The sequence below is a fragment of the Malaclemys terrapin genome, chromosome 4, assembly GCF_027887155.1.
Source record: "Malaclemys terrapin pileata isolate rMalTer1 chromosome 4, rMalTer1.hap1, whole genome shotgun sequence".
Classification (NCBI taxonomy): Eukaryota; Metazoa; Chordata; order Testudines; family Emydidae; genus Malaclemys; species Malaclemys terrapin.
The window spans coordinates 27079225-27102995 of record NC_071508.1 but is presented as its reverse complement, the minus strand read 5'-3'; the positions used below and the strand labels follow the sequence as shown (position 1 = coordinate 27102995).

At 49.8% G+C, this 23771-nt stretch overlaps 1 protein-coding gene across 1 annotated transcript in view; it reads right to left on the bottom strand.

The window, feature by feature from the left end:
• SYT2 (synaptotagmin 2) overlaps positions 1–23771 on the bottom strand; it is a 197784-nt gene that overhangs the window by 61765 nt on the left and 112248 nt on the right. The window contains exon 2 of the mRNA XM_054024662.1: positions 8794–8863. The gene's annotated coding sequence lies outside the window, so the exon portion shown is untranslated. The remainder of the gene's footprint in view (positions 1–8793; positions 8864–23771) is intronic.

Here is a 23771-nt window from a genome sequence, read left to right as displayed (position 1 = left end):
CATAGGAATTCAGAGTGAAGACACATGTCCCTTAGGCCCTATCTAGGGCATCCTCCCCCTATTGCTCTGCACAGGGTCGTCCCGGACACTCGATCCCTCGTGGCTTGTCTGGTCCCAAGCAATGGGGCTCCCACCCCTCCCTCAGGGAGACTCTCCTGCAGAGCTGCACGCTACAAGCAATTTCCTTATAATCCGTTTAGGAGCCAATTCCTCCTCTCACTGACAGCTGTGCAATGCCAATGACCTCCAAAGGGTGCACAGGCAGAGCGGAGCCAGGTTTAGCCAAGATACGTCCTTTCCCTAACTCTCACCCAGGGCCTATGAGACCTGTGGTGCGATTGGCTCTTCTGCTAGAACGTCCCAGTGACTCTCTCTACCTCCAGGTCTCTCTTCCCATTCTTATCCCAGTAGTATCTCACTGAGATCAGAGCCCATTATGCCAGGCACTGCAGAGACACAGTCCCTGCCCCCCAGTGAACATACAGACAAGAGAAGAAGAGGGTGGAGAAAGGGCACTATTATCACCCCCTTTGATAGAGGGGAAACGAAGGCACAGAATAAGTCAGTCACCAAGATCACACAGCGAGCCAGGAATCGAACCAAGAAACTCATAAGCCCCAAGTCAGAGTCTTAACCACAAGGCCAGACTTCCTCACCTCTCCTAGGGCTTCCAAACCCTCACACGTAGGACAGCAGTCCTGCAATCTTCCCCCTTAGCATATGGTTGGGAGCTTGGATGCTGAAGGTCAGTCCAAGGGCTCCTGGCTTCAAAGGGTTAATCTGCCTCGAAGGCAGGGGGATGGAATTGAGGGGACACATTATTCTGAGCTGCCTCTTCTTGCTCTTTGTTCCCAGCTGTAGCAAATTGGCTGATGTTTGTTTGTTTGCTCGCTTTGGAGACATCAAAAGGGGCTAACTGGCTTGCCAGCCATGAAAGGGATAATTCATTGCGCTGGACGGGCGTATTAGCATTTACAGCAAGGGGATAAATCGCACGTGGCAATGAGCGTTCATCATCCCTTTGGCGCAGTTGTCAGCACGCGCGATCGGAGTAGAGAACTAAGCTGTGTGTCAAGTCAGCAGCTCCACGGCGGGAAGATCAATGGAGTCCTCCCTGGCACTGCTTCCCTGGGCACGCTGGCGGGGGAGAGAGAATGCCATTTCCCCGCGTTGTGGTGCTCGAGCAAGGTAATTACTTCTCGGCTTTAGAAAAGCAGCCAAGGATTCATTCGTCTCCTCCGGAGCCGAGTCAGGATTTCAAGGGAAGACCATAAGAACGGCTGTACTGGGTCAGACCAAAGGTCCGGTCTACCGACAGTGGCCAATGCCAGGTACCCCAGAGGGAGTGAACCTAACAGGCAATGATCAAGTGATCTCTCTCCTGCCATCCATCTCCTCCTCTGACAAACAGAGGCTAGGGACACCATTCCTTACCCGTCCTGGCTAATAGCCATTAATGGACTTAACCACCATGAATTTATCCAGTTCTCTTTTAAACTCTGTTATAGTCCTAGCCTTCACAACCTCCTCAGGTAAGGAGTTCCACAAGTTGACTGTGCGCTGCGTGAAGAAGAACTTCCTTTTATTTGTTTTAAACCTGCTGCCTAAGGAGGCAGAGACTGGAGGGAGCTCGGGGGTCAGGCAGATTCAGGGGATGATGAAGAGTCCCCGGAATGGCGGGTGTTGCGGCTGATGGTTTTTTGTTCAAGGCAGGGATGTAACAACCCCGGCCAGGAACGAAAAGCACCAGTCAGTACCCACTTGAGCTAAAGAAGGGGCTCCTGTGAGGTAGGCCGATGCTTCAGTCGGGAGGTGGGATTGCAGTATAGGTCAAGAGCCTTAGCGAACTTTAACCAAGCTAGCTCCGGTCCTGGAGCAGCACATGGGATAGCTGCCATCACCCCTCCAAATGCAGCATCGACATACCCTTAGCCACGCGCAAGCGGCAGGGTGAGCCAGACACTATAGAGCGGCATGCGCACACGGACGCGTAACCACTGTGCTCCCCAGACATCACCCTCACTAACTGCCTTGGACACATGCTGCACCCAGAGAGAGCTTTAGTCCCAAGAGTACAGACTCCCCTAGCACTAGCTGCAGCAGAAGCAATGCTCCTAGCCTCCGGGAGCCAGCCGCAAAACCTGGGGGCTCCTTTTTAGAACCCGTATGGAGCTGAGATACCGTGGTGATGAGCTTGAGATAGAGGGGTGGAACCCTCGGGAGACAGATAACTATAGGACAATGTGCTCATCATGGTAGCCATTCCATCACAAACACCCCTACATCAATAGCTGGAATACACAGTTGTCTTTATGGGCACCTTGACTTACTTCTCTGCAAGCAGTTATAATCACAGAAGCACAGGCAGTGGCAGACCAGATCAGACTAGGGGCCCATCTAGCCTGATATCTTGGCTGTGAGAGTGCCCAGCACCAGCTGCTTTAGAGGAAGGTGCAAGACCTCCCTCCCCCAGTGGAAAAGTATGGAGAAACCAGCCCAGGGGAGGACTTACTTCCAGACTGTCAGACTTTGGCTTGTGCCCTGACACAGGAGAGTTTATACCTTTCATACATTTTATCCTTTTCATTCTTACCTCCTTGGATGTTCTCATTATCCATATAAAGATCTACTTTTTCCCAAATCTTTCTAAGCTCTTGAGTCCAGTATCTTGTGCCAATGAGTTCCACAAGCTAATTATGTGAGGTGCAATTCAGTTAGAGCTTAAGTGTTTATTTTCAAACCTAGAAAAATAAAATCATAGAAATGTAGGGCTAGAAGGTACCTTGAGAGGTCATCTAGACCATTCCCCACCTCACACTGAGGTAGGACCAAGTAAACCTAGACCATTCCTGACAGGTGTTTATCCAACCTGTTCTTAAAAACCTCTAGAGAGAAGGGGTTCCACAACCTTCCTCAGAAGCCTGTTCCAGAGCTTAACTAGCCTTAGAGTTAGAAAGTTTTTCCTAATATCTAACCTCAATCTCCTTTGCTGCAGATTAAGCTCATTATTTCTTGTCCTATCTTCTTCAGTGGACATGGAGAACAGCCCTTAACATATCAGAAGACTTACCAGGTTCCCCCTCAGTCGTCTTTCATCAATACTAAACTTCCCTTTTTTTTTTAACCTTCCATCATAGATCATGTGTTTTGGCAGGCCCTGATGACTTGAATATATCTAAACTTACCTAAATATTTCTTAAACCTGTTCTTTCTCTATTCTGGCTTCTGTTCCCTCCCCTTTGTTGTTAATATTGTGTTGAGTATCTGGTCCCAATTCACCTATGAAATGAAGACTGCAGCAAAATAGGCATGAAACATCTCTGCCTTCATCATGATATCCATGATTAGCTCTCCTTCCCTGCTAAGTAGTGAGCCTACTCTGTTCTTTGTCTTTCTCTTGATCCTAATGTATTTAAAGAACTTTTTCTGGCTGTGTTTTATGTCCCTTGCCAGGTATAATTCATTTTGTGCCTTGGCCTTTCTGATTTTGTCCTCACATATTTATGCTATTTTTCTGCATTCATTAGGGCTGTCGATTAATCGCAGTTAGCTCACGCGATTAACTCATAAAAATTCATTGTAATTAATCGCACTGTTGAACAATAGAATACCAATTGAAATGTATTACATATTTTTGCATGTTTTTCTACATTTTCAAATACATTGATTTCTATTACAACACAGAATATAAAGTGTACTGTGCTCACTTTATATTATTTTATTACAAATATTTGCACTGTAGACATGATAAAAAGAAATAGTATTTTTCAGTTCATCTCATACAAGTACTGTAGAGCAATCTCTTTATTGTGAAAGTGTAACTTAAAAATTTAGATTTTTTTTGGTTACATAACTGTCCTCAAAAATACAACAATGTAAAACTTTAGAGCCTACAAGTCCACTCAGTCCTACCTCTTGTTCAGCCAATCGCTCAGACAAACAAGTTTGTTTACATTTACGGGAGATAATGCTGCCCACTTCTTATTTACAATGTCACCAGAAAGTGAGAACAGGCTTTCGCATGGCACTTGTGTAGCCAGCATTGCAGGGTATTTACATGCCAGATATGCTAAATATTTGTATGCCCCTTCATGCATCGGACACCATTCCAGAGGACAGGCTTCCATCCTGATGATGCTCGTTAAAAAAATAATGAATTAATTAAATTTGTGACTGAATTCCTTGGGGGAGAATAGTAGGTCTCCTGTTCTGTTTTACCTGCAGTCTGCCATATATTTAATGTTATAGCAGTCTTGGATGATGACCCAGCACATGTTCATTTTAAGAACACTTTCACAGCAGATTTGACAAAACACAAAGAAGGTACCAATGTCAGATTTCTAAAAATACCTACAGCACTCGACTCAAGGTTTAAGAATCTGAAGTGCCATCCAAAATCTGAGAGGGACGAGGTGTTGGGCATGATTACAGAAGTCTTAAAAGAGCAACACTCCAGTGCGGAAACTACAGAACCAAAGCCACCAAAAAAGAAAATCAACCTTCTGCTGGCGGCATCTGACTCAGATGATGAAAATGAACATGTGTCAGTCCACACTGCTTTGGATCGTTATCGAGCAGAACCCACCATCAGCATGGATGCATGTCCTCTGGAATGGTGGTTGAAGCATGAAGGGAAATATGAATCTTTAGAGCATCTGGCACATAAATATCTTGCGATGCCAGCTACAACAGGGCCATGCAAACACCTGTTCTCACCTTCAGGTGACATTGTAAACAAGAAGTGGGCAGCATTATCTCCTGCAAATTGTAACAGAACTTGTTTGTCTTAGTGATTGGCTGAACAAGAAGTAGGACTGAGTGGACTTGTAGGCTCTAAAGTTTTACATTTTTTTATTTTTGAATGCAGGTTTTTTTGTACATATTCTACATTTGTAAGTTCAACTTTCATGAAAAGCGATTGCACTACAGCAGTGTTTCCCAAACTTGGGACGCCGCTTGTGTAGGGAAAGCTCTGGCGGGCCGGGCTGGTTTGTTTACCTGCCCCGTCCGCAGGTCCAGCCGATCACAGCTCCCACTGGCCGCGGTTCACTGCTCCAGGCCAATGGGGGCTGCGGGAAGCGGCGCGGGCCGAGGGACGTACTGGTTGCTGCTTCCAGCAGCTCCCATTGGCCTGGAGCAGCGAATCGCGATCGGCCGGATCTGTGGACGCGGCAGGTAAACAAACTGGCCTGGCCCGCCAGGGGCTTTCCCTACACAAGTGGCATCCCAAATTTGGGAAACACTGCACTACAGTACTTGTATGAGGTGAATTGAAAAATGCTATTTCTTTTGTTTTTTACAGAACTAATATTTGTAATCAAAAATAAATATAAAATGAGCACTGTACACTTTGTATTCTGTGTTGTAATTGAAATCAATATATTTGAAAATGTAGAAAACCTCCAAAAACATTTAAATACATGGTATTCTCTTATTGTTTAACAGCGTGATTAATCATGCGATTAATCACCATTAATTTTTTTAATCGCTTGACAGCCCTAGTATTCATCCTTAGTAATCTGTCCATGTTTCCACTTTTGTAGGATTTTGAGATCTCCTGATGCTGTCATAGTGGATCTTACTATTCTTCCTAGCTTTCCTTCATGTCGGGATAGTTTGCTGTTGTGCCTTTAACCCTGACCGGGAGTAACCAGGTGTCATATGGGCCAGGGAAGCCTGTCGCCCCACTTGCCCAAGTAATCACATTGCATCTTTTGGTAACGATGAGCGATGTTCAAAGGTGAAGGTTTCATTTCAATGAACCCCTGCAGACTCTCCTTAAAGGGCTGGAATAGCCAGGGACTGCAGGTCAGGACTGAGGGGCACCAGCAGAGCTATGTGTGGAGAACCCAGCCCCGGAACAGCAGGGGGATGGTGAGTCAGGCTTGAAGGGCATTGGCAAAGCTGAGTGCAAGGAGCCCAGGGCTGGGATAGCAGAGGGGAGCAAGGGCCATTGGAGAGTTGTCTGAGGGAAGATTTCACAGCACCGGCTGCACAATCCCTCTCCCGCGCTACCATGATCAGACTGTCACTTTCATTAGCTCTAAATATGCTCCTTTAATTAAAGGGCGATCCAGTGGAATTCTTGTGGAATTACATATCGTCTCCCAGCGAAGAGCAGCTGAGCTCATCCGGACTCAGGCCATTACACTGCATGCCGCAGGAATTCACATGACTCACATCCCGTAGCCTTGCCAGGCACTCATTCCACCTCTCTACACAAAAGGGTCATTGTCCGACAGCCAGCATCAGACACAGTCAAGATGCAACACCTGGATCGCCATCAGAGAAAGCTTTGACCTAGATCTGACTTTGTGGCTCAGACCCAGCTCTCATGGAAATAAACAGGCAAAAAAAAAAAAAAAAAAAACAATCACCAGTAACACACTAATGCTCTGCCCGGAAACACAAGCACACATGCTGTGAGAGCAGCTGTCAGCCTGGGAGCTGCCAGGGAGGGGCCCTGCATAAATACTCCCAAACATTGAAGCAAGTTGGGGTGATTTTCCTGCCTCTGATAGGGACTCCCCAGTCTTGCTGCTGCTAAATCAACTCCTAGGCCCATAAACCCACAGCTGAAATGCAGATGTTTCCAAGAGAAGGAACAGTCACTGAGCCTACAGTCCCAGTATACCCCATCCTGCTTTCAGGAGAGGGTGTGAACATTATTTGTAAATATTTGTTGGTGTGTTCTCTCTTCGGTCACAAAGAGGAGGAGACATTATTCAGCTCCTATCATCCATCAATGCCAAAGCAGTGTACAAACAGGGTGTGTGTCAGTATCATTAGCCCCCATTTTATAAAAGTGAAGAAACTGAGGCACAAAGAGAAAAAAGGATTTGTCCAAGGTCCATCCCACAGCAGTGACTATAGCATTGGTCTCCTGTCTTCCACTCCAGAACCCTACCCTCTGGCTACAATCCCACCCTTTTTGAGCCTGCTGTCCACCGCCGTTAAAGCAAGCGAGCCCTTTTTCAAACATCAGAGTTACCCATGGAAAATGTTCACACCTGAGGTGTTTGCAGGCTCCTCCAATCAGGGGACAGGAATACCACCATGTGACTTGACCGACCGATTGCACCTAATCAACCCAGCTGGACCATAGATTGGCGACTGGTCTGCAGATTTAAAAACCACCATGGAAGTGATAAAACAATGACTGCAAATAGAGGAAACTGCATCGGCTCAGAGTGATTCTATGAGCAAGGAAAAGGGGCTGAATTCAGCCTATTGGTTACCCCTCACACACTATTTGCTGAACTTCAGTAGGCTGCTGTACATGGGGGCAAAGGGAGATCTTTGTTGAAATATTGACAGTGCGTTGCCAGAGATAATCTCAATCAACCCAAGATTTGTAGGGCTCATAGACTGGGGACTGTTTGTTGTGACTAATAAGGCAAATTCCAGCAATACCTTTGGGAGACCTTACTGTATTAAGTTTATGTATCATTGTGGGTCAGGGCTTGCATGTAATTCCATGTGGGCGGGTGATCAACACCCTCCAGGAACTAAGCACTTTATGAGGAGTTGAGGCAAATTCACTCAGATTGTAACAACTCCAGAGGGGTATCACCACCTGGGGAGGCTGCAGATACTGGTTCCAACTGGATTCTCCAGAGCCCACCGGGCAAAGAAAGGACTTTTGGATAAATTGCCTAACTCAGGGCGTGCTTTCTGATCCAGCAAACAGACAGGACCTTCTGTCCAAGGGGGGGCCCACAGGATGGATGGGTGATGTCAGGTTAGCTTTTAGCATGTGCATAGGAACTTTTCTTGTTGTTAATGCATTTTCTCTGTAATGCTTTCACCTTAACAATAAATGTGCTTGCTTACAAAGAGCTGCGGGGTAACTTATACCTGCAGCCCATTATGCTGTTTACAGCCTCTGGGGACAGAGCAAAATACAGACTCTGGCCTGCTTAGGCCGTCTGACTTGTTGGGAATAACAGTGTAGGCAGGGAACTGTGGGGCCTGGAAAAACCCAGTTGAGAGGGAGAGAGACACGAGCCTCTATCCCAAGAGAAGTGATGGCTGAGGAGCCAGGAGCCTGAGAGTGGGTGCCCTGGCTGGACTATGGGGGAGAAATACAAGTGCAGTTGCCCTGAACTGTGACATCCACAATGAACTCCTTGGGTAAAACTTCCTTATTAACCTACAGGCTCGTGTCTGTGTGTATTATTGGTCAGACTGGTCTGTGCTGGAAGATTATGTGAAGAACGAACACTATGGATCAGCAAATACAAATGCGCAGTACCGAGCTACCCCTCTGGTCCGGAGAAGGTGTGCTCCCCCACACGCACCCCTTTTAAGAAACATTTTGTTAAGGCAAAGTTACAATAAAACATTAACATACTACATCACACATCACTTGTTCGGGATCAGGTTAATATTAAAAGAACCTGGCAGTTTCTCAGCTCACACTAAGGGGCCAAATTCCACTGACACCAGTGGAGTTATTACACCGTGGGCATGTCTATATTATGCGCTGGATCGACGGGCAGTGATCAACCCAGCAGGGGGCGATAAATCGACCGCCGAGAGCTCTCCTGCCAACTCTGGTACTCCACCGGAGCGAGAGGTGCAGGTGGAGTCGACGGGGGAGCGTCAGCTGTCGACTTACCACAGTGAAGACACCGCAATAAGTAGATCTAAGTATGTGGACATCAGCTATGTTATTCACGTAGCTGAAGTTGTGTAACTTAGATTGATTCCCCCCACTGTGTAGACCAGGCCCATGAGTTGGATTCAGCCCAAGATGTTCTCACAGACCAGAATAAAGCTGAAAGGACTTACCACAGCCACTCGTGTTTACCAGTTGTTCAGGACCGTGGGAATCTTGTGACGGGTGAGAGAGACAGGAGACCTAAACAGAGCAAAGCAACAAGAAGTAAGATGGGCACAGCCATGGGCTTTCTCACTGCCTTGTGGAACTGCTCGAGTTCATACATAGTGCCAGGCACATTTTTTTCAGACAAGATTTTTTATCAGAGAAAAATGCAGATTCGACGACACCCAGATGTTTTGTGAATTCATGTCGATTTGGACTAACTGTTCAGTTCAAAAACAATTTTCATCTCAAAGCTTCTGTTAACTTTATTTTAAAAAATCCAATCAAACGGTCAAAACTGAAACAAACGTAGCGTAGACGGGCCCTTAGAAAAAAACCTGCACTTTCAAAACATGCTGTAATTAAACCACGGACGTGTCAGGAACTGATAAAGCCCTTACACGGGGAAATGGGACAGATTCATTCTGGAGCAAGAAAATGAGAACGCAGTGAAAACAATAATGATAGAAAAAGCCATGAGGAATCAGCTAACCAGACTAATCCTCCAGAATAATGAAATGGGAAAGAACGTGAAATCATTACAGCCAGAGCTAGGTACACCAGGCAGAAATGTACACCAGGCAGAAACTGGTAGTTAGAGGGGGAAGGACTTTCAGGTAAGTTCTCTGGGGGAGGGGCAAACTTTTAGTTGCACCTGTACGGCTCCTAGCACAACCGGGAACTGGTCCACAACTGGGACTCGTGGGCACTACGGTAATAAACAACACAGCCATTGTGTGGTTTCAAACTGCATGAAAAGAGGAACATGGGTTAGAACGATTTTGATTTGCAGCCCATCTAGAGTCAGGAAATAGGTGGGTTTAAAAGGTGTTTGATAAAGGCAAGTGTACAACAAGGCAGGGTGTTATTTATAAGTGGATTCTTTCTCACCGGCAATTTTTAAATCAAGATGGGATGTTTTTCTAAAAGATCTGGTCTAATTCAAACAGGAATATTTGGGGGTAGTTCTCTGGCCTGTGCTATGCAGGAGGTCAGACTAGATGATCACAGTCCCCATTGCCCTTGGAATCTATGTATTTTAATCTGGTCTAGTTAAATCAGGGCAAAAGGCCAGGTGGATGCCCTCATTTTGGTTTAAACCATGCTTGTTTCCATTCATGAGGTTAAACTAACCCAAACTCAGCTGCTCTTCAACTGAAGGCAGAACGTCCACACAGGAGTCTGCACCGTTTGACTAAACTGGTTTCAGTAAACCAGTGCATGTTTGTGTGTAGACAAAGCCCAATGCATTTTAACTCACTTCAGTCTAAACAGGACTTTGCACTAAGTGTAGATGGGTGAGTTGTGTTTAAAGACATGTTAGCCAGTTGTGGTTGGGATTGCAGTTACAGAACTAGCTGCATCTCTGATCTCTCTCTGCACTTTCTGTATGCAACCGCCCTCCCCCCTGAGGTGTTAGGCCTCTTTCTTTCACCTCACTAAGGTGGGATCCCACAACTCTCTTGGTCCTGGACTGGGTCTCTGGCTACAGCCCTATGAACTGGCCGTGATCTCTCAGCAGATCCAACCGGGCTCAGCGCCTGCAAGACTTCCCTGCACCAGCTGGAATGATGACTGAAGCGCTGACTGCACAGCTTTCTTAAACCAAAGGACTGCTCAATCTTTGCAGCGCAGCGCAGCACAAATGAGGATTTTAAGACAACAACAGGCCTATGAGCTTGGCTGTCTGACCTAATCCTCAGCATCCCCCAACAGCTTAGTCAGGCCCACCTGCTTCCGACCCATCTGCAGGGCCTGGGTCTTAGACAGGGGGCTGTTAACTCCCCTACAAAGTCACTCTAACTGATTCAGTCCTTTGGATCCCTCTATTCCCAGCCTGGGCAAAACAGCTGTGTAACTCAGGCTGGGGCCCGCAATTAGCATCTTCACAGCTTAGGCCTTGGCTACACTTACCAGCTAGTTCGACGGCTGGAAATCGAAGTTCTGGGTTCGACTTATCGCGTCTAGTCTGGACGCGATAAGTCGAACCCGGAAGTGCTTGCCGTCGACTGCGGTACTCCAGCTCGGCGAGAGGAGTACCGCGGAGTCGACGGGGGAGCCTGCCTGCCGCGTGTGGACCAAGGTAAGTTCGAACTAAGGTACTTCGACTTCAGCTACGTTATTCACGTAGCTGAAGTTGCGTACCTTAGTTCGAATTAGGGGGGGTAGTGTAGACCAAGCCTTAGTGGCTCCAGCCCTGTGTCTTATCCACCTGCCCTGTTTACCCTGAGGTGCCCTATCCCAATCCACTGTGTTACCTTCCTGCTATTCAACTAGCCCCCCAGGGGCAGACAGTAAACCTCTCCCATGTCACGGTCACATACAGCATCTAGAAATTAACACAGATCGGAATTCCTAGCCCCACATCACCACAGCCAGCTTGAGGCCCCTTCTAGGACTATCCATGAGCTGCTAACCCATTTTTATAGGCACGGCCCGTTCTCCTAAACTCACTGGGCCCTTTGTGGGGGTCTGGTTACAGTGACAGCGTGTTCACAAGCACAGCTACATCCCGCCAGGGCGGCTAGGCAGGGGCCCTGCCCCTCTCTGGGGCAGAAAGCCCATCCCCCATTTCCTAGTCTTCTCTCTGCACCTTCTCACAGAAGACCTGCTCTGCCAGGCTCATCCCCCTGGAGTGATGCCCCATGCGCCCTCCTTCCAATCCCTCCTCAGGCCTCTTTCTTGGGGGTGTGTGTGGAAGCAGTGTCAACCTCCCCTCCACCACCTCAGCTCCCCAGCAGCCTCAACCTCCCCTACCACCCCAGTCCCTAACTGCATCAACCTCCCCTCCAACCCCCAGCAGCACCAACCCGAACCTCCCCTCTACTGCCCCCTCCTCCAACCCCAGCAGTGCCGACCACTGGATTCATCCTCCTTCAGATTAGGGCCGGCCCTAGACCAAATGGCGTCTGCCCTCCATTTCCTAAACTTTTGAATACCTTATTTTTATTGCATTTGTAGCCCATTTCATGACTTTGATGCACGGTTTGATTTGCGTGATTTATCCCTGTCATATAAGATGACAAATTTGCATGCAAGGATCTGAAGGCCAAGGGAACCAGCATGAGAGGAGGGGAAACTGAGGCAGAATATGGGCCCAGAGCGAGACCAGGTAGATCCCTGTTAGTCTAGATACTTCCCTGGGTACTGTCCAGCCTAGCTTTAAAGATCAACCAATGCAGCCTTCACCACTTCTCTTGGGAGATGGCTCTGCAGCCTATGTGACCTTGCTCTAAGGAAGTTTCACTCTCTAACATCTTCTAGCAGAGCTGATAGACCCTATCAGAGGTGCTGATCCTACACACACACACCCATTAGCTTCACTGCACTCTGCCCATGCATAAGAAGGTGGCAGGCAGAGCTTTCTGTCCTTTAGGTCACCAAATCTACCCGGGTCAGTAGCGACACAGCTGTGGCCATTAGCCAGCTGCTCAGTGTCCAAGGTCTCAGTCCACTTCTACCACTGCCCAGGTCATCAAAATCTTTGCATCGCCCATAGCCCGCTGGCACGAACTGGGCCACTCATTGGCAGCCTCAGAGGCCATGGACTGAAGCTCTGATTCCAGACAGCACTTGAGCAAGTGCTTAACTTTAAGCATGAGCTTATATCCCACGGACTTCAGCACTTCACTGAATCAGGGCCAGCACGTGCCATGGATATGGAGCTCGTCCCGGCTAGAGGTAGGTTCCTGCACAGGCCAGGGCTGAGGTACAAGGCGGGGTGGGCGTGCTTGCACAGCCACGGCTTGCTCCGTGCTGGTTGGGATGATAAATTAGAAGCCTCCAGACTCCAGGGCCGTCCGGCTGGCTCCTTTCCCCAGCGCTATCGCTCACTGTGTCAGCATGGCCCATTGTCAGACTGAGCGGCTGCTGATGGAAGGGAGTTATTCCAGGTCAGGAGCAGGTTGCACAGGCGTATGTGATTGGTTTGGTTCATGCCCAAGCAGAGCTCTGGGGCAGGGGGGAGGGTTGGGGGGTGCATTCGGGATTGCTGCAGGTTGTGCAGCTAGGGATGACCCCGGTAAGTCATTAAGAGCCAGCCGGATGCCATCTGCGGACATAAGGACTCGTATTCAGAAGCTTCCAGTTCTATGCCAGAGACATCTGGCCGAGCTCTTTATTTTTGCAGTTCATGGTTCCAGTGCCATACTGAGCTGAGTGCGGGGGTGAGGATGGCATGTCTGGGATCTCTCCCTCTTCTCAAGGTGCTGGGACTCTGTTCTCCAACGCACGCAGCCATGCTTAGGAAGGGGAGAGGTCAGGACACCAGCCTAGAACCAGGCGTACTGGTGCCTTGCTCTGCCCCTGTCCCCCCACCCCCCGCATTCAACAGACCAGGGGTGGAGTCAGGAGACAGGACGCGACAGAGCTGATGTGGGTGGCAGTTGTGCCACTTCTGCCGTCTTTGTGCTTGCGAGGATTCCCCTGCCACTTTCAGCTCACTCTGCACTGCGCACAGCTTCGGGGGTTGTCTCCGCTGCAAACGCAGGTGTAAGGGTAGCGCGGCTCTGAATACCAACGCTAGCTTTAATCTAGCTAGCACAGAGAGCAGCAGCAGTGAAAACACAGCAGCACAGAGCCCAGCACAGGCCAGCAACCTGCCTACGTATGTCCTGATTCTGAAGCTCACATTGCCCCATTTTGACTACTATTGTTACCTGCACTAGCTAGACCAATGCCAGCATAAGTATCCCAACCCATGCTGTGACCACACCTCCATCTCCCATCTGAGTGCACTTGGGAGATGAACAGTGCTCCGTGTCTAACTACAACCACACAGAGGCACTTCCGCAACTCTATCGGGTCAGGCTAAACCATGGCTAAATGAACATCTGCATCTGCCAGAAAGTCATCTTCATGCCAGTGCTCAGAACTCAGACTCACAGACTTCAAGGTCAGAAGGAACCACTATGATCTTCTAGTCTGACCTCCTGCACAACGCAGGCCACAGAATCTCACCCACCCACTCCTGTAACAAACCCCTGACTTAGTCTGAAGTCCTCAACTTGTGGTTTAAAGACCTCAAGGTGCAGAGAATCCTCCAGCAAGTGACCCATGCCCCACGCTGCAGAGGAAGGCAAAAAAAACCCAGGCTATGGCTGCCCGGTCTCTCTGATCCGCTGGAAAAAGCTCCATATTTCAGCCTCTCTACTGGAGTTGGCCAAGAAGTTTTTTGATGGAAGAGTCGATACAGCATTCAGACTGGGGAAGGATAGCCCAGTAGTCAGAACACCAGCCTTGGCGATGGGAGACCTGGGTCAAGTCAATTAAGGCCAGATTTTCCAAGCTGAAATATCTAAAGATGCCGATGGGCACCTCATGGCACCTGCAAAAGCAGCTAAGCAAGTCAGGTGCTTCGCTCCCATTGAAGCCACGGGCCTTAGATACGTTTGGAAATCTGATGATTCGTCTCTCAGGATATAGCGACAGCTAGAAATGAGCCTTCCAGCCCAGGTAGACAGATGCGCTAGCGTGCTAAAAACAGCAGCGTGGCCCGGGGCGGGGCGGGGGGGGGGGGGAGAGGGTTGGGTGCTCAGGCCCACCAGCCCCTCGGTCTGATCTCACAAATCTCCACTGTAGCTACAACCCCCACACTGCTGCTCTTAGCACGCTAGCCCTTGCCAGGCTGGAAGGGTAGACAAACCCTCTGGGCCTCAATTCCCCATCTGCGCTACTTCACGGGGTGTTATGAGCACTAATGCATTAGAAACTGTGACGTGCTCAGATACGACAGTAATGGAGGCTAGATAAGAAAGAAACATTCAATCTTATTAAAAACAACCTCTTTTAATGAACAAATGTTAATGTAAACATTGTGATGTTCCTGAAAGTTTGTTTTTTTGACAAATACAATGAACATTTTTGGTTGGTTTACTGGGTTTCAGTTTTGTTTTTCTGGGTTTTCTTTGTTGTTTGTTTCTCTTCTGTTGCCAGTTTTGATTGTCTTAGCTACAGGGGGGTTTCAGAACAGGACATTTACAAAGGCAAACACTTACCATGAGAAAACTTGAAATTTACATTTTCAAAGGTTCCAATTTTCAGAAAAAGTCAATACATTTCCCCAGAAATTTTTTTTAAAATCCCTCCATGTTATAACCTAGCAGAATAAAAATGTACTTAATACTTCTGTGAAACTTAACATTTTGAGCAGCTCTTCTTTGCACTAATCCTTATTCTCAACTTTTCTTCCCCCAGTAAAAGAAATAGTTCTTCAGTGCCTCAGGCTACCCTCCTCATAGCATGAGTCACGTCGATATCCTCTCTCTAATCATTCCCCAATATCCCACTTTGGAATAACAGCCTTCCATGCTGAAACTGGGCCTAACCAACTAATACTGAGCAACTCCAAATATTCACTGCATGGCAAATCGGATTCCAGAAAATCAACTTCTGACCTGCCCCAAGTTAAGACAAATATCAGCTCCTTGATTCACACCCCTTCATACCAACAGCCAACTCCTCAGTCACACGTCAGCTCGTCACCTTTCGGGGGCACAACTGACAGTTTTGGAATTCCAGCTTGATCCAAAGCCCAGAGAAATCAACAGAATGGCTCCCATCGGTGGGCTCCGGAGCAGACCCTAGCAGAGCTCTTTAGGCCACACGGTGGAGCTCAGCACAGCTATTTTATATCACAGTAACATCAGGAGGCCCCAGCGCACCAGGTGCTGTGCAAACGGAGCGAGACACAGTTGCTGCCCCCAAAGTGTTTACAAACTAACGGCCAACCCAGACAAAGAGCAGGAGGGGAAACAGAGGCACGAAAAGGTGAAACACTTTGTCCAAGATCAGTGGCAGAGGTGGGATAAGAAGCTAATTTTTGTGACCCCAGGAAGGGAGGGGCTGCTGAAGATACGGATCAGAGGGAAGTATTTCTACGGAATCTGCCATGACAGTGTGGGCCGGGATTCCTGGCAGTTAGCTGTTTCCCCAAAGAAAAGCCCCTATAAATAGCTCAGCTGCTGCCTCGGTGAAGGCTAGAGTAGCTATTGGGTTCCGGGTCTCTGGTTCCTGAACTCTGAATCCCGCAGTTCACTGGAAAAGCTTTTCTGAAGCGCCTTCCATCACGATGCTCAGGACAAACAGCGCGCTGGCTCCTTGGCGGCTGTCCCAGTGAGAACACACCCAGCTGCGGCCCTCTTACCCTCCCCACATCTCACCTGGAGCCTGCCTGGAAGGGCATGACCCTGCCAACACCAGGGCAGAGTGCAGTGCAAAGTCAAGAGCGCAGGGCTGGATAAGGAGCCCCCGGGGGCCTCTGATCCTGATGCTACTGCCATGTCACTCCTCGCTGTCTGACTTCCACCCTGTAACAAACCCGGTGGCAGTCTGTTCACAGCTCGGCCTCCCATTGGAACCTGCTGTTCAGGAGACCCCGGCACGCGCTGGGTTTTCTCTTCAAAGGGGCCCTTGGATGCATTCAATGGCCCTGCCCTGTTCTGATTTAATGCCGAGTTGGGGGAACAGCACTACATGGTGTATACAGGCACAATACCATTAAACCCCATAGGGGGCCCTGGAAGACAGAATGAGACGGCTCATAAAGGCTGCATGGAAAACGCGCTCATCAAAGTTACAGGCAATTGATGACTAAATCCTCCCTGCTCTCAAAAGCCATTTCTCCGCTTGTCCCTCCTGCGGTAGCTTGCACGGGGAGGATAAAAGGCTGTCTGCCTGACAAATTCGCTCGCCTCCCTTGACATCCCCCCAGCTATTGTGCTGTGGGTCCCCCACACCCCGCTCAGCAGCTTCCCTCTACTCAGGGCTTTGAAATTGATTGAAAAGTTAAGGATCTTGAAGGAAGCAGAAGGCGGAGACGTGTCATCAGGAACAATACTTCAAATATATTCGGGAATGCACAGCGAATCGTCTGAGGCATAAATCAGGTCAGCTGCCTCCTCTGAGTCACTAAGGGGTATTTAATGCAAAGGACTCAGAGTCCATTATAAAACATCCCAGGCTGCTCAAGCACAAGAGCTCAATTCTAATTTAATTTAATTTGATCCCAGCATTAATTTTGACTCGCCGCACCTGACAGCACCTTACAGAGGCTTGAAAGGCAATGGGCCAAGTCCTCAGCTGGCATAAATCCTGCTACACTGGGGGGCGTAGCCCATTTCTACTGATTGTGACCACAGTGTTCGGGGCTTGAAGTGAGGCATTTAGGGCTAGAGCCACAATGGAGCTGGGAGGTGGGGTCACCGAGCAGCACCATGCCGAACGTTTCAAAAGCCACCGGGAGCCACAAAGTTTGGTGCCTAGGCTCCCTATGCAATGAATGGGGACAGTAAGGGTAGGTCTACACAGCCCGCAACAGCGAGTCTCCCATCCTGGGTTGACAGACCTGGGCTTGCGCCAGTGCCTTAACAGCTGTGCACACAGCACGTGGAAGTTGCAGCTTGGACTGGAGCACGGGATCCAAAGCCCCACACCCTCAGCTTCATTGTAAATCCCAGCTCAAATCCCTTCTCTCCCTCAGGTGGTAGTGGGATTTAGCTGGGGAGGTCTCACGCATCCCATGGCGCTAACGGATGTGAGTGAGGTCCTCCTCCTCTACCCCCCGCCAGGGACTGTTCTATGTAAGCCCCCAAGCAGGAGCCCGGTCCGATCAGCGAGTTCTGAGCCCACTTACCAGGCAAGTAAGGCCCATCTTCCCCTGTTTTGTGCGTTCCTCTGGACCTTAGGCATCCGGAAGCCGAGAGGGAGGCAGTGGTGCGCGTGCGCAGAGGCAGAAATACAGGTACCAAGAGAACTTGTACAGCAAAAACATAAGCACTGGGGAAGTTTAGGTGCCTGTAGGGTTTGGAGGCAGCTGAGCAGGGTTTTGTGAAGCTGATTCTGGGAGTTAGACACCTAAAGTGACAGTCAGTCAAAGTTGTTTTGTGAATGAGCCCCTAAATCCACAAGGAGGCACCTAAATAAGTAGCCTCCCTGCCCGGGACGCTAGCAAATCAACGGGAGCTGCAGGGGAGCAGCACCTCTATGGGTTGGGGGTGACTTTAGGCTCCACCCTGGGACGCAAGTGCCACCATCTCAGGAATAGCTCTGGGAGACACAGCAACACCCCCTTCTTGCTCTGGAGGTAGTAACTTACTCCTGGCCTACACCTGTAGTCACTTACTACTGGCTCAGCTGTTCTGGCTAATGAGCAGGGGGTAGGAAGTGAGACCTGGCTCTGCCCATTTCCTGCCCCTCCCCCTGCTCCAGGTAGGGAGTAGGTGAGCAAGCAGCCCCACATATCTGGACCCAGGTCCAGGCAGTCTGTGTAGGGGGGTTCCTTGTGTAACCGCAAAGCCTGACTCACAATCTACCCTTTACTTAGGCATCTGCTTTGAAACCCTTAAGTGCTATTTGGTTGAAAACCCACATAGAACCACTATTTCCAAACAAGCAGGTCCAAAGAGTGGGCCAGTGTAGCTCAGCATAGCTCCCGTGATCTGACCAGAACTGTGCTTTATAGCCAGAGTTAGAGAGAGAAATGAGGAAGGAACCGTAGAGTTAACTGCCCATTTCTTCCCCGCCATGCTGAAAACACTCCACATTACCACCCGAGAAGCAGCTTTAAAATCAAGTTTACTTTTCTTCAGTCACAGTCAATAATGATTAATAATATTACAGCAACACCTAGAGACCGAGGCCCCATTGTGCTGGCAGAACATAGATGAGTAAGAGCCAGACCCTGCCTGGAAAAAGCTTGGGCCCAGATCCTGACTTCTGTGGAAGCCAGAGCCTGCATACCTTGAAGGATCTGGGCCTTATAGTCCAAGCAGACAAGTCAGAAAACTGGTGGGAGGGGAAACTGAGGCACAGAGCAGCAACATGGTCACCCAGCTGGTCAGTGGTGGAGCTGGGAATGGAGTCCAGGTCTCATCTGTTTCTCTCGTCACACACAGGAAGAACACTCCCTATGTTTTAGTAAACGATCATTCTCATGCTCTGCCCCTCCAGAAAGCTCTCCTTGGCCAGCCCATGGAGTTAAAGGCTGAGTCTTTCCCTTCACACATCCCCCGTTGGTAGATTTGATCGGGATTCAGTGTGCTGTAGCTTTACCTGGTGCATTTCACTTTTGGGATCTCAGGCAACACCCCTGGCTTTGGCGCCACAGCCCTGCAGGGAAGCCTCACTCATCAGGACCAAAAAAAGGTCATTAATTACATGGGGCCAGATCCTCAGCTAGTGTCCAGGGTCACAGGTCACTGAGGCCAATAAAGTTGTGCTGATTAACAGCAGCAGAGGGGCTGGTCTTGTTGGTTTCTGTTGAGTAAAACTGTGTTTGCCAGATGGAAAGAACAGAGATTGACATTTTGAAATGTGGGAGCCAGTAGCTAGGCAGAGAGCATTCACAGCTGGACTTCTGTAACCATGGTCATGCAGGTCAAAATTGGGAGCTAAATGTGACAGTGCGACTTTAAAATTCCCTAGCCTGTTGAATGATGACATGAGTTTGATGCTGGATAGCCCAACCTCTGCCTGTCCCGTGTTGGCTGCCAGCGGCCAGGGCGGACTAGAGATGAGTGAAAAGAGCAGAGTTGCTTTAGCGAAGTGGCAGGGGCAGAGTGTGCAGCAGTTGGGATCCGCATTAGGATGCAACGCGTGCTGTGTGCACAGACCGCAGGGATGCGCTGCACTTTCCAGAGGTCTTTGCCTTCGCGCTGCCTGCCTCCTGACACTGACTGCTCCATCCCAGCGGCTGGTGGAGCAGGAGCCGCTAGGAAGTCAGCAAGCTGATCTGGATGATAGCAGAGCGTCCAGCTGTATGGGGATGGGACCCGTGCTACCTTCCCTCTCCCTGAATGGAATGCCCCTTATGTGACATGAGCTATGAGGGGGAGCAAGGACAGAGTAGAGGGAGATTCGCTGCAGCTGATCACAAAGGAATGACTCCAACCTGAGGAGCCCTAACCCCAGTGACTGGGAGGGAAGAGCCATCTTAGCCAAGTGGGGGTGGGCAAGGGAGAGGTTGAGAACGTCCCCTAATACCGGGCCAGAAATCTCACCTGCACAGCCATGATTATTAGACCCTACTGCAGCGCAGCTCCATGTAGCCTCCTCGCCTCCAAACAGCCCCAGCTGGATCTGCATTCCTTCGCATTCAGATTGCTAGATACAGATCCCAAATCCCTGATGGATTTGTTCCAGCTGAGTTCAGCTACAGCGCTTAATAAAGAAATCACACACAGCCTTGCTTCCCATGGGGATCTCAAAGCACTTCGCAAACACCCATTAATGCTCTCAACACCCCTGCGAGAAACTGACTGAGAAACAAGCAGAGGCCTCAGGAAAAGAAGTGACGTGCCCGACATCACATGGCAAGTCAGTGATAGAGAAGAACCCAGGAGTCCTGGCTCCTAGTCTTTTGACCTAATCACTAGAACATACTGCCTCACAGAGCTGGGACTAGATGCCAGGAGTCCTGGGACTCCTAATCCTTTGCTCTTACCACTAGACAACACTGCAACCAGTTTAGCTGAGCAAGCATGTAACTCATGGAGAAATGAACTCCAGCGCCCCGTCGGAATATGGGTCTAGCTACCAGTGTCCAGTGCCCAAAAGTACCTGTTGCTGGGGACAGAGGACGTCAGTCGCGGGGGCTGGCCCACCACTGAGCAGACAGTCAAGTTGGATTTTCGGTTCATGGCTGTCAAGTTTTGGGCAGCTCCGCATGTGATGTTGCATTTAATTTGCATCTTTGTGAATGAAATGCACGTGACCATACACCCTGCCCCTAACACCAGAGGGGCAGGGCGTGGAGACACACAAAACTCGGCAGCTGTGGGTGCCAGAGTGTTCCTGGGGCCTGTTAGACCTCCCCTTATCTTGTGTCCCCCACCATCTCCACTTGCTGCTGCCTTCATCTCCTGGCTGCTCCGTGGATCCAGCAAGAGGGGCAGCAAGGCGAAGGGAAGCGGGGGCACCAGGCTGCCTGCTCCGAGTGACCCCTGGGGCACAGCAGCAGTCATCGGAGACCATGGCGACAGCCCAGCAGGATGAGTCACATTTCAGCTGAACTGCAGAAAGGCTCATCCCGTGTCCACCAGCCCTGGTTAAGAGTCAGGGTTAAGCCTCTCTGTCACACTCGCTTTCAGCTTTGAAATAATTCATTTCCTCCAGCTGGACCGGGCTACGGGTGCAGGGCTAGAACAATGCTGCTCTGAGAGCCAGTTGCAGCTGAGTTGAGCTTAGTTTTGTTCAAGGGAGCGAACAGACCAAAGGTGTCCGGCCCACCGTGTGGCTGGAGCTAATGTTGCCTCCCTGTTAACCACATAGCTAATGCCTGACACTGGCACAGAGAAGCCCTGGCTGGGATGCGCCCGCCCTTCTTTGCGCTTCGCTAGCTCCTCCTACCAAAGGTCTCAAAGCACTTTGCAAGCATGAATGAATCCAAGCTCACGTACCCTCCGCCCCACCCAGGAGGGAGGTATCATTGTAACAGTGGGGGAAACTGAGGCACGGAGAGGGGAAGTAACTTGCCCAAGGTCACACCGCGAGTCAGCAACAAGAGCCAGAGCTCCTGGTTGTTCAGTCCTGTGCTTTAGCCAAAAGACCGTCCTTCTCCAACCGGGGAAGGGACTGGATGCTGGGGCCACTCTCCACAAGTCATGCTGGGCAGCAGCCTGTGTACATGGGGGCCCTGGAAAGGGCTTTACGAGGCTCTGCAGAGAATCAGTGGGTCTAGCTCCACCCCTCCACTCCTCCCGCAGCAGCTGCTGCCCAACGGGCGAGGTCGGCTCACTTTTCCTGCTGCTGGAGCCAGCACAGACTTCCAGGGAGTGTCACGAGCAGGACTGGCTGAGAACAAACTACAGGCAGTAGCCAGAGGGCTCTCGGGAAAGGCTTTGGATTGGTGAGCTGGGCACTGCCAAGCCCCCTGGGCACATTGGTTTCCCAGCATTCATGCCCGGCGTGTATTTGCTTCCTGCAGATATTCTGGCAAATGGGTTTCCTGGAGACAGCATTAATGGAAACGGCTTATTTGGAGTGAAATTCAACCCATGCAGAGGACCAGCACCTGGCCTATGCTTAAGCGCTGCTGTGCCACTCCTTGGCTCCCCACCACAGCTCTGCTGATACCTTTCAGTCCGAACCTGCAGCCCCCTTGGTTCCCCATGCTCAGCTCTGCCAATGCTAACCTGCAGCCCTCCCTTCCCACTTCTCCAAGCAGCAGAGCTGCTGCTCACATCAGGCCGTGCAGCAGGTTTGGGATATGGATGCACAATTGCAGGTGCCGAGCGTTTTTGAAAAGCTGGCCAAGAGGGGGCTGATTCTCAGATGCTGAGCCCCCATGGGAGTCAATAGCAGTTGCTGGCACTCAACACCACTTCAAACCAGGCTGGCGTTGCCCAAGGACTCGGGAGCCACCCTCCAATTTATGTTGCCACGACAGCAGACCAAATGAGCGCCCCTGCTCTGGACCCCAACTTCCCATCCCTTGGTTATTAGGAGCACTTATTTCACCAAAGTTTCCAGGCTTGTAAAGTTTCATTCTGACAGATCCTCGGCCGTATTTCTACATTGTGCCCCTCCTGGCCCAAGAGTGACTTGAACCGGCCAGCGTTTCTGGCTACTGCAAGCAGAGGGGTATGTCTTGTGCCTACCCCTGTAGGGCCCCTGCAGGAGGACTGAAGCTGGAAGCTAAGCGGTTAAATGTGATGCACAGAGGTGAGAGACAATTTCGCAGGTACACCTGTGTAGACACTTCTCTGGCTCCCATTATCACAGTATCTGAGCACCTCACAATCGTCACCATATTTAGCCTCAACTCCTTCCCCCACACCATGAGGCAGGGCAATGCTATTGTCCCTGTTGTACAGGAGAGAAACTCAGGCACAGAGAGACTAAGGCCCAGATCCTAAATGGTATTTAGGTGCCTAACTCCCATAGACCCGTCTCAGAGGAGCTCCCTTGGGCATCTCACCCTTGATGGGGAAGAAGCCCGGTGCAGTGCTTATGGCAATAGTTGGGGAGATCCTGGTTCAGTTCTCAGCGTTGCGCTGTTCTTCCCCCTCTGGTGCATGTGTTTAAAGAGACACCAAAGGGAACTCCTGCAGGGTTCTCGCAGATGCCCCTCACGGGTCAGTGGGAGTGAGGATGGACATGGGGGCAGCTGCTTTCTCGCTCCGCATGCCAGCCTGGTGCAGGAGGAATGTGTTTTCCATCCCAGACGGCCTTGCTTTGGAAGTGAGTGCAGGGCTCCCCTCCCTCTCCCTGTCTCTTGTACTTCTGCCCTTTCATGACACTTGTCTGATCAAACTGAACTGAAGCCCCTTTGGGCTGCTATGAGACACACAACCCCATGCATCCAATGAGAGGTGATCTCCCCAGGACTTGGAGAGAAGCTTTCATCACACTGAACCGGCGCAGACAAACACCTGACCAGCCTGATGTATTTACACAGCCGCCCCAAAGGCATTTTCAGATCGGACAGAATCTCCGCTTTCATCGAAATGTAAGTATTAGCTCTCTCGGTTGCAAAAAAGCGCTTCGATGTGACATGAATGTAGCCGGCTGTGGCATCTGCTTGAGTTGATGACCGTGATGTGAAAACTCTCCTGACCTCCAATCCTTTTATCTTACTGGGCGTGGACTTTGACGTCTATGGTTTTCCAGTTGTCAAAGACCGTTTCTCAGTAAAAACTTGTGGCTTTCAGTGAAAATTTTCCATTTTCATCAACAGATTCTTTTTTAACCAAAATCAAATGGGGCTGGGGGGGGGGAGGGGAATCAGTTCATTTCAATCCTACTGAAAATTACTACCAAAAAATGTTGGTTTTTCCATGAAAAACTTGAAAAATTTCAACCAAAAACCCCGGTTACCTGCCTTTTGTAACTGTTGCTCTTCGAGATGTGTTGCTCATGTCCATGCCAAGTAGGTGTGTGCGTGCCACGTGCACAGTCGTCGGAGGGTTTTTCCCCTAGCCGTACCCTTCGGGTCAGTTGTGGAACC